General features: G+C 38.6%; 1 long non-coding RNA gene across 1 annotated transcript; it reads left to right on the forward strand.

Moving 5' to 3' along the window:
* The first annotated feature begins 3038 nt into the window (after positions 1-3038).
* Positions 3039-4275, forward strand: LOC118749079. The gene is made up of 2 exons (XR_004994150.1): positions 3039-3671; positions 4104-4275. It is a non-coding gene; the product is annotated as an uncharacterized LOC118749079 (long non-coding RNA).
* Positions 4276-11241: the final 6966 nt, after the last annotated feature.

Raw genomic sequence — 11241 nt, forward strand, 5'->3', positions numbered from 1 at the left:
CCACGAGATGATGTCTAAAAATCATTAGTTTCGATAGAAAATTCAAAGTAGAATATTAGTTAATTCAAGTTGGTTAAGACAAGTTGGAATGATGTAAAAACAAATAAATACTCCTATATGCGCCCCCTTATTTGGTAGACAGACAACTCAAAAACACCCGAAGGCATCTGAGCGGTATTAGTGCACTTTAACGGAACCAAGTCAAAATTGATGAAAAAATTCGATAGGGTTATTTATCGTTTTTTAATTAATTAAACAAAATAGTTGTGCAGATTTTCTACACCGGAATATTGCAATTAAATATACAATTTCGAGAAAATGTTCATTTTATACATCACAAATGTGCAATAAGTAATTAATAAGTGTTAATTTGTTTTCATTTCACCAAAACAAAGTGCGAAAAATGCCAGTGTTTTTTTGCAAATAACTCTTTAATTAATTAAAAAAGTTAATTTCCGCTCTCGGTTTATTATTATTGGGGTTAAAATGTGTCGATTGATACCCCTCTGGAATTTTTTAATCAATTTTGGCCTGCTTCCGCTAAAGTGCACTTTTACCATCTTCCTACCATATCGTGATGAAAAATATTAAAAATATAAGCGACAGTCCGGTCCCACTCACACAGCCAAAGAAATCATCCGCAATTGTTCTTGAATGCGTCGAGAGGCTGAACGCCTTAGCGGCTATCATTAAGGTTTTTCTCCTCTTAGTGCCAGGTCATAAGTGCATAAAAGGTAATGAGGAGGCAAACACGCTTGTCAGGAAGGCGGCAGCAACAACGCCAATAGGCTCCCGAGTCCTTAGTTCTTTTGATTGAACCGTTCAGTTATCGTTCGTTCACCTTAGTGAACTAGTTCTTTAGTTCATTTAGTTCAATTGACGAATACATTTACATATCGACTCCTTTGTGGAAGATCGACCTATCTCGGCAGCCAGTTTGAAAACGCGTACCTCAACATATCTGCATATATATGGGGTGTTCGGTGTTCCATACTAAAACGGACGGGGTTCACACTTCATGTGTTTGATTTGTTTAAAATTTTTAGGGTTGATGCATAAACATAAATAATAAATAAATATGAAATTTGAGCTTGATTAATACATTTTTAAAAACTTTACAGCACAAAAACAAAAACAAATCGATTGATTAATTTTCCAAATATCTCGAAAACGGGGCGAGGAAAAAATTAAAAAAAATCACACATACACATCAAAATTCCCTACGAAAATAAATATTAAAAAAAAAAATTCCTGAAAAATTTTTCACTTACACATTTTTTTATAAAAAAAAATTAGTTTTTGAAAATATGGCATCTCAAAATAAATTAAAATAAAATCACAATGGTAGCTCTGAGTATTGCTCAATATTTAAGTATAGTATTATGGGGTGCACTCTACAATAATTTAAGTTATGAATTTTATTTACACTGAAGTTGAGTAAAATGAGTACAGAACAATTTACAAATTTTTTTAATTTTTTTTTTGAATTTTGAGTATTCATTTTTGTAGCCCATTAAATTAGTATAATAAAGTGCAAGTTTTAAGCTACTGCAAAATTGCGTTGATTTGTAATATTTTTATGCTGACGGCTTTTAGCACTTTTTTATGGAAGAAAATGCGCAAAACCGTTTTCAAAGAAAATTAAAAAAAAAAATAACGCCGGTTTTGCAATTGCTTAAAACTTGCACTTTATTATACTAAAATTTAATGGGCTGCAAAACTGCATGCTCAAAAAATTCTAAAAAAAATGTAAACAATTTTTAAATTTGTAATGTACTCATTTTACTCAACTTCGGTGTAAAATAAATTCATAACTCAAATTATTGTAGAGTGCACCCCATAATACTAAACATACTTAAATATTGCGCAATACTCAGAGCTACCATTGTTTTTTTAAATTTTTTTGAGATGGCATATTTTCAAAAACTATTTTTTTATCAAATGTATGAAATATTTTTCCAATTTTTTAAATACTTCTTTTCAAAGAGAATTTTATGTGTGAATGTGTGATTTTTTTCAAATTTTTTTTCCTCGCCCCGTTCTCGAGATATTTGGAAAACTATTAAACTATTAATCAAGCTCAAATTTCATATTTATTTTTTATGTATGTTTATGCATCAACCCTAAACATTTCAAACAAAATTTTTGTTCATTCAGAGCCTACTATAGTTTTTATAATGAAAAAAGTGTCTCCAAACGGAAGGTCCGTAACGCAGGAAACACCCATATAAAGTATTTTCGAAACAAATTTTTTGTATGGAAGATACTGCGTGAAAAAAAATTTCCAAAAATCAACCGTAATTCCTAGCTACTTAAAACTTTCTCTTTATTATAATAAAATTGATTGGGCTACAAATCTGCACTCAAAAAAATTCTAAAAAATCCGATTAAAAAGTTGAAAATGTTCATGAAAATTTGCTGAATTTTCGCGAGTTTTACACAAAGTTTAGGAATTATACTTTTATGTTTTTTTGTTGTAGAATGAACTATATTTTTATACAAAATTAGCGGAAAAATATTAGAATGAAAATTGTTGCATATATTGTGAAAAATTTGCTGTGCCAATACTTTGTTCCGGTAGTGTATATTCTACTTCTTTACCGAAACAGCCGGCAACATCCTAAGCGAGCGTTTCGGTAAAGAAGTAGCTATAAATGTACGTAGCACGGAAATTCTCTTGATAGTTGCGAAACTGCTGTTGCTTTTGTTGACGCTGTGACCTTTATCTATGACTCCTGGCAGGATCGCTAATATATCGGAATAAGATATTTTATTTAAAATTTTATTTTCTTTATTGTTTGATCGTGTTGAAAGTTTATTTATTAATACACAAAAACCTTATTTTTCAATAACAAACATATTCATAGAACAATAAATTTAACTCCAAGAATTTAAACAAGTGTAAAAACATACAGTTCAATTACCTTACCTGGCGTTTCGCCGCTATAACCCACATCAACGCCTTATGCTGTTGCAACCGGTCATATCTTTAGCGATTATATTATTATATTATATTTGCAATGTTTTGCATGCTAAAATCTTTTTGTTAATTTTATATTAAAATATGGCTTATATTTTAGCAAAACCCATTTAAATCAAGGAATGAAACAGTGTACGAAAATTAAGAAAAATCTGCATAGTTTCAGCAAAATCGCGAACTCTTTAATACGAATTTCTCGAAAGAATTCGGCTATGCAGTTTTATAGCCCATTAAATTTTAGTACAATAATGTGCAAACTTCAAATGTCTAAAAAATCGCGTTGATTTTTGAGAATTGTTTTTGCTGACTGTCTTACGCGTTTGTTTCCATATAAAAAACACCAACACCAATGTTACCACCTTCTTAACAGCAGCAGCAGCAGCTACCACCGCAATTAGCAACCATATGTGCAAACATGAGCAACAAAGGCAGCTAACGGATTTCAGTTCACTTTTGCTTCGGGGTATCATTGATTTGATGCAATATAGTCATATCTAGTTGTCAGTCACTCTGTCGTCGAGAAGTATTGTGTTCAACAATCAATTCCATGAACCGATTAATTGCAGTCCCAAGATCATGCGTTGCGTCATCATTTAGATACCAGAAAGTAAAATCAGGCCTACAGCTATTACAACAACAACAACTGACGCAGCAACAGTGACAGAAGTTATTTTCAGTTTTGCTGCCACAGGTAACGAAAGAATAAAATTAGTAGTTGTTTTTAATTTTTTTGTTAAGTTCGTATCTGAAGCCCTTTAGTTTATTCATTCAGCTTTTATGAATATTTTATAAGTTACTCTTCGACTTTGTTTATTTGTTTTAAAAGCAAAATTATTAACAAAAAGAACACGATTAATTTAAAATTTATTAACAAATTAATTTATAACTAATTGGAGATTTATCAATCTACCATTTTCAATATAATTAAATTTTAAAACCAAATTTTTTAAAAGAAATTTAGAATAATTAATATTAACTGATATAAATAATTGTATATTAATTTAATAAATTTTTATTAACATTTAATTAAACTTTAAATAATTTTTTTGTTTATAAATATATACATAAATATTATTTGTGTTAATTAAAAGTATTATTATATTTATTTTGTACACTTCTCCAGTTTATTTCAAAATGCAAAAATCACCAATACGTACACGCAACTTCACAACAACAACGGAAAATCAATATGAAAACCCAATACACACTTCAGACTTCAACACTTCACAAAGTATATAACCTAATGCTTTTCCAAATGAAAATAAATTGAGTGCAAATTTATCAAAATGTATTAAGTAAGTTGCCTCATTTTTGGGAAGATGGTCCTGAAGCATGGTTTCTCCTTGTGGAAGGACAATTCGAAATTAACAATATATATGATAATATCAAATTTTAAAAACGTTTTAGTTGTTCTTCAAAGAGTCAATGTCTAAAATTATTGATGTTATCAATCCGTCTCCTTTGATTAACATATATGAAAGAATTAAAAAAGTTGTATGTGAAATATTTTCTCCTAGCGAAGAGAAGAGGTTATAACAATTATTTTCAAATACCGAACTAGGTGATCGTTCACCATCAGAACTTTATTGACATATGAAATCTTAAGCAGGTTGCAAATCAATTGTAAGTGAAGAACTTTTATTTAAATTATTATTTTTTTAATTCTAGAAAGAATTCGGGTATGCAGTTTTATAGCCCATTAAATTTTAGTATAATAATGTGCAAACTTCAAATGTCGAAAAAATCGCGTTGATTTTAGAGATTTTTTTTTTGCTGCCTGTCTTACGCGTTTGTTTCCATATAAAAAGTTTTCTGAATTTTTTTTTGGGAGTAACTGTATGTATCTATCCAGAGGGACCAACACCAATGTTACCACCTTCTCAACAGCAGCAGCAGCAGCTACCACCGCAATTAGCAACCATATGTACAAGCATGAGCAACAAAGGCGTATGATGTATGCGTGTAGGGGTTGTTTTTTGTTTAGGTTAAGCAAAGCAAACTGTGCGACCATTCCTCTTGCATTCCTACGACAGCCGGCTCTACGTACCGGAATGACTCGGGTTTTACCCGACTAAGGGCTTTTGTTTCGGCGATCTAACCCCGTTTAGGGCGGCGAAGTATCTTAGAAGTTGTTCGTCCATAGGGCTACATTTGCTACGCATTCTTCTGCTCAGGGCTGGCATCGAGTCAAACCCAGGGCTAGAAACCTACACCTGCTGTGTATGCCAGAGACGACTACACTACAACTCCAGCTCAGTCAAGTGCAATGCTTGCGAAGGGTGGAGTCACCTCAGAGTCTGCTCAGGCCTACGGACACATCGGCAGTGGACCACATCATTTGTGGCCCCCTGCTGCTCAAACAGAGCAGACTTCACAGCTAACCCCAGTCCACCTGAGCAGCTCACCACAAACACCACAACACAACGACACAATACACCACACCACAACCACGACAGACCACACAACAGACACAACCGCACCACCACCCACACGCCGCCGCCAACAAATCCTGGTTCCACCTACAATCTGCACAATATGTCAGATCAGGATATTCCGTAACGTGACATCAGTCAAGTGCAACACCTGCCTTGGCTGGTGCCACTTTAGGGCATGTTCAGGTCTGTGCCCCACGCGAGATTGGACGAGGAACTTCGAGTGCCCGTGTTGCGCCGCTCGGTTACAAACCCCAATTGCGACTCCACCCACTACCACCACAGGGCGGCAACCTCCACAGCAGCGCACACAGCCAATGGCGGCAAGATCACACACGTCCCTCACACCCCGCATAACAACACGTCTCCCGAACCACTTGAAGCTTCTTCAATTTAACTATACCGGACCTCAGAGCAAGATCGAGGAGATAACCGTCTTCATGGGAAGGCATGGTGTATTGATAGCTACGGTCCAAGAGCCGCAGTTGCACAGCAGTCCAAGGTTGTTGAATTGTGCTGGATACATGGATAATGGTGGTGGCTTAGCGTTCATCACGCACCACACCGCAGGGATACCACCCTAGAACGTCAGGGCATTGCTATCCGGTCAGGCGATGTTGAGCTCGAAATATTTAACGTGTACATACCCCCTGTCACTTGCTGCCCGGCAGGATATCACCCTGATATAGGTGCGCTCCTCAGAGGTGAAAACCGTATGGTAGTAGGTTACTTTAATGCGACATTCAAGCCTGTCAAACGATCGTAGGGGAACAGACGTGGCTGAGCAGATAGACGATTCGACATACTGCACAATGAATGACGACTCACCCACCAGGATTATGGGCTGCTGCTGCAGTTTTCCAGACATAACAATAGTCATCGCTGGTCTGATAAACAGGGTATCATGGCGACCTATGCTGGCTTTGGCATCAGACCATCTGCCCATAGTCATCTCGATCGATAAACCAAGCGACTTTGCTTCCGCGGACCTATATAAACTTTTCTAAAGCTGATTGGAAAGGCTTCGCGGAATTTACTCAGAGCACCTTCGCTGCGCTCCCCACACCAACCGACGTCCACCTTGGTGAACGTAAGTTCCGCAGGGTTATCACTGATGCTGCAGCTCGCTTCGTACCGGCAGGATGCATCACGGACCCCCGTCCATACTTTCCTGCTGAAACAGCTGTTCTAGCCGATGAGCGTGACAACCTTAGTCAGGCCGATACCGGAAATCCCCGTATTAGGGATCTCAACGCGGAGATTCGGCAGCTTGTCAACGTACATAAGCGGAAAAAGGTGGGAAGAGCATCTGAAGACTTGTAACTTCACCTCTGGTGTGAGTAAGCTTTGGTCAACCGTGAGGTCATTGTCCAATCCGACGAAGCACGAAGACAGGGTCGAAATCTCCTTTCCCCGGTAGCGAAGACACTAGAGGCCTTGCTGCTCCCGTATTACACGTACCACCTGACCCCAGCGAAGCATCAGCATGGTTCCCGTAAAGTGCACAGTACAACACTCAGATAACACGTGGCCTTAACCGCAACCGTCCCTGTGAGAAAACTATTTTAGTAGCGCTGGACCTGTCAAAGGCGTTTGACACCGCCAGCCACTCCACGCTACTAGAATATATAGAGGCTTCCTCTCTCCCACAGAGGCTCAAACGGTGGTCGGCGAATTATCTGAGTGGTCGATACTCGTCAGTAATGTTTAGAGACAAATCGAGCAAACTCAGGAAAATAAAACAGGGGGTTCCGGGTGGCCTTTCCCCGCTACTGTTTAACTTTTACATTTCAAAGCTCCCTCAACCACCAGAGGGAGTCTCGATTGTCTCTTACGCCGACGATTGATCGATCATGGCGACTGGGAATGGCATTGATGACTTGTGTTCGAAAGTAAACGGGTATCTCTCCGCGCTTTCTCGCTTCTTCACTGCAAGGACCCTAGCCGTCTCCTCTAGAAAATCCTCTGCGACCTTGTTCACCACCTGGACGAAGGAGGTCAGGCTACCGCTGGCAATTCACGTCGATGATCCACCAATTCCGACGGTGAATAACCCCAAAATACTCGGAGTAACCTTCGACAGTCTGCTCTCCTCCTCTGCGTACGCAACCGCTATTGTCCACAAAGTACAGAGCCGCAACAAGGTCCTCAAGTCGCTAGCCGGCAGTACATGGCGCAAAGCCAAAGAAACGTTGCTGGCAACATACAAGGCAATAGGTCGGCCGGTTTTAAATTACGCAGCACCAGTGTGGTCGCCGGGGGCTAGTAGGACGCAGTGGATGAAGCTGCAGACGGCGCAAAACACCGCCCTACGGACAGCGACGGGATTCCTTCTGATGCCGCCAGAACACCACCTGCACGACGAGGCGAAATTGCTCCCGATAAAGGAGCACAACACAATGCTCTGCAAGGAGTTTCTTGTTGGGGCTCATAGATGTGGTCACCCAAATAGGCAACTGCTTGCAGAAGAGCCCTCGCCCAGGCACGTCACGAGGCATCTCTACGAACTGACGGACGAAGTCCAGAGGTTCATTAAACAACCTCTGGACCCGTCAGCTTATCGACAGGCCCTGAACGGCATTCACAGGGAGTCAGTCTCGAGTTATGTAGACTCCAGACCTGTGAATGCCGTTCTAGGCGCGCAACCACCGGACATTGACGAGTCGGAGCTTCATCTGCCTCGGCAGACTAGAACCACAATAGCCCATCTTCGCTCTGGCTACTGCAGCAGGTTAAACTCATACCTGAGCAGACTAAACGCAGATGTACCAAATGAGTGTCCGGCATGCGGAGAGACACCTCATGACTCGAAACACCTCTTCATATGCCCGGAAAATCCGACAACCCTAACGCCTTTGTCCCTGTGGACGAACCCTATTGAGGCTGCACGCTTCTTAGGGCTGCCGTTAGTGGAACTTGGCGATAGCGACTGAGATATTAACCGATCTGGGCGGGGTTGTTGTAGCCGCTAAAACAACCACAACAATGAATGTATGTGCATTTTGTTTTACTTAAATACATGTTAACGGAACGATGCTTTAAACTTAACTAACCTTCTACTTAGCAAAAACAAAACTTTGTGTTACGTATGCAGGTTGTTTTGGGTGTATCGATAAGCTTTTGTGCTTTCAACACATGCTCAAAATGTGATTGGCTGCCACTGATCTACATACACATTACTTCATGCGTTTTTCCAACATCCGGCATGTGCTGAAAATCGTGCTTATGGGGAATTTACATGAATTCACTTTCACGGGCGATTAGTTGAATCAAAAGTTGAAGGAAAGTCGGAAGCCGACCACCTTCATTGAAAGCGATTAGTTGAAAGGACGTTTACACCAGGCAATTGTTGCTTTCAACTAAAATTTGCCTGAAAAATCGCCTCATGTAAATTCCCTATTAGCAACTTTTATTTCTTCTGAAAGTGCTGTCAAATCGAGTGTTGCCGTGTGACAATGATCGTAACTTTGTGTAAGATGATAAAAAATATCGTTAAATTAAATATCAAAAATGGTTGAAATATATTATTTTACTTAATATACTAATGGCCGTTTACACAAGTAACCTTTAATTTAAAGCTCACTTTATATTTAAAGGTTGCATTAAAATATATTGCTATGTAAAGCATTTCAATTATCGGTTTTTGACACGATTGAGAGAAATAGAGATTGCGCCCATCGCGGTACCTCTAATCCGCTCTTTGTGAATTTGAAAGAATCAGCTGTGTGCGTGACGTCAGCTTGGTGCAATTGTTAATTGAAGAAAACCAAATAACGATTTAACTGGGAACTGTTAAGTTATTTGCCCAATGATTTCGGGCTATTGTGTCCGAATGCGTGACCCGATCAAAAAAATTTTACACACATTTGTAGCCAAGGGTCTACACTTTATTGTTAACCCTAATTTTTTAATTTGCGGTCACTAATTTATTAATAATTTCTTTCTGAAAAATGTACTTTTTGTGAATTTCGGAGTGAGTTCTACTCAAATATACTGTGGATGGCGTAGCCGGAGTTATATGCACAAGAAATGTTAAATACCTTTGACAATAGAAAGGTGTTCTGCACAAAAATACTGTTTATCGAGTTTACATTTCCGGTGCAAATTTTAGACCATTTTCCAATGGTTCCCCAGAGGTATGTGGAATGTTTCCAGGGATCAGGTGTGACTTTTTACAAAGTATGAACTGAGCTCTTTCTAGTGGGTTAGATATCAAGACCCACGCCCCCTTCTCTGATTGCTCCGTTACTGCATATTTTTAATAAGTCTCTGTCTTCTGGCATTTTTATAGATGCTTGGAAATTAACTTTTATCACGCCTATCTTCAAGAGCGGCAATAAAAGCAACATTGAAAATTATAGGCCGATTTCCAAACTAACCACCGTGTCGAAATTGTTTGAGTGTATAATTAAGGATAAAATATATTTTGAGGTAAAACACTTGCTTCGTCCTCAACAGCATGGATTTGTTCCGGGTAGATCTACCCTAACTAATTTAGCAGTGTTCACCGAAGATTGCCTGGATTCTTTTCAAAAAGGATTTCAGATTGATGCGGTTTACAGGACTTTTCAAAGGCCTTTGACAGAGTATCCCATAGAGTTCTTTTAGCTAAACTGGAATTACTAGGATTCCACTCTCTATTATTGAGGTGGATCTCATCCTATTTAAACAACAGACGTTGTGTCGTTCGCCTCGACGGTGCGTCTTCTTATTCTTTCGTAGCTTCCTCTGGGGTTCCCCAGGGAAGCGTCCTCGGTCCCTTGCTGTTTATTCTGTTTATTAATGATATTTCCTCTTGCTTCTCAAAATGTAAGTTTCTTCTCTACGCGGATGACTTAAAAATTTATTCTGAAATCAAGTCCTTAGAAGATTCTTTCGTCCTACAGGGCGAGCTTGTCAACTTGTTCCAGTGGTGCGAACGTAATCGCCTATTTCTTCACTATACCTCTTATGGTAGACTCGTTTACAATCTTCCAACATCGTATCGTCTTTCGAATGTTGCGCTAAAAAAGGTTGATGAATTCAAAGACCTTGGTGTTTACTTTGACCCCAAACTCAGCTTTACCACTCACATAAATTTTGTTGTTTCTAAGGCGTATGCTATGTTGGCTTTTATTCGGCGTAACTGTTCGTCGTTTTCTGACCCATACACTTTAAAAGTATTGTACACATCTCTAGTTCGGTCGAAGTTAGAATATGCAGTATTTATCTGGAGGCCTTTTCATGCCGTTCATATTAGGAGATTGGAGTCGGTCCAGAGGGCTTTCGTACGTTTCGCCCTGCGGCGGTTGAACTTTCTGGAACCGATCCCACCCTATAGTTCTCGTTGTTTGCTCATAAGTCTCATGTCACTAGAGTCGAGACGTTCATTGCTGTCGATGTGCGTTGTTTATGATATTATTAATGGCTTAATCGATTGCTCCTACCTACTCATGAAAATTAGTTTTAATGTACCTTCACGGATCCTTCGTTGTAACGAGATGTTTTATGTGGGTTTTGCTAGAACAGTTTATGCGATGAATGCTCCTATAAGACGGACACTTTCGGAATTAAATGATTTTTCTTTTTCTTTGGGATTTGACTTTTGCTATACCAAGTTTACTTTTAAGAGCCTGCTCATAAGACACTTAACATAGCTTTACTTTACTAATTATTGTTTATTGATTATGTTAAGCCTAATATAATTTTGCTTCACAGTCTGTGAACTTACTGTTTGTTGATTAATGAATAAATATGAAATATAAAATATGAAATATTTTATTTTGTTGCTCTAAATAGAAAAGTTCTTTAAATGTAAAGTCTATAGCCCAAAATACAATAACGCAGTGG

Source organism: Rhagoletis pomonella, unplaced genomic scaffold (genome assembly GCF_013731165.1).
Source record: "Rhagoletis pomonella isolate Grant_MI unplaced genomic scaffold, Rhpom_1.0 Rhpom_scaffold_00014, whole genome shotgun sequence".
In the NCBI taxonomy this organism is placed as follows: Eukaryota; Metazoa; Arthropoda; class Insecta; order Diptera; family Tephritidae; genus Rhagoletis; species Rhagoletis pomonella.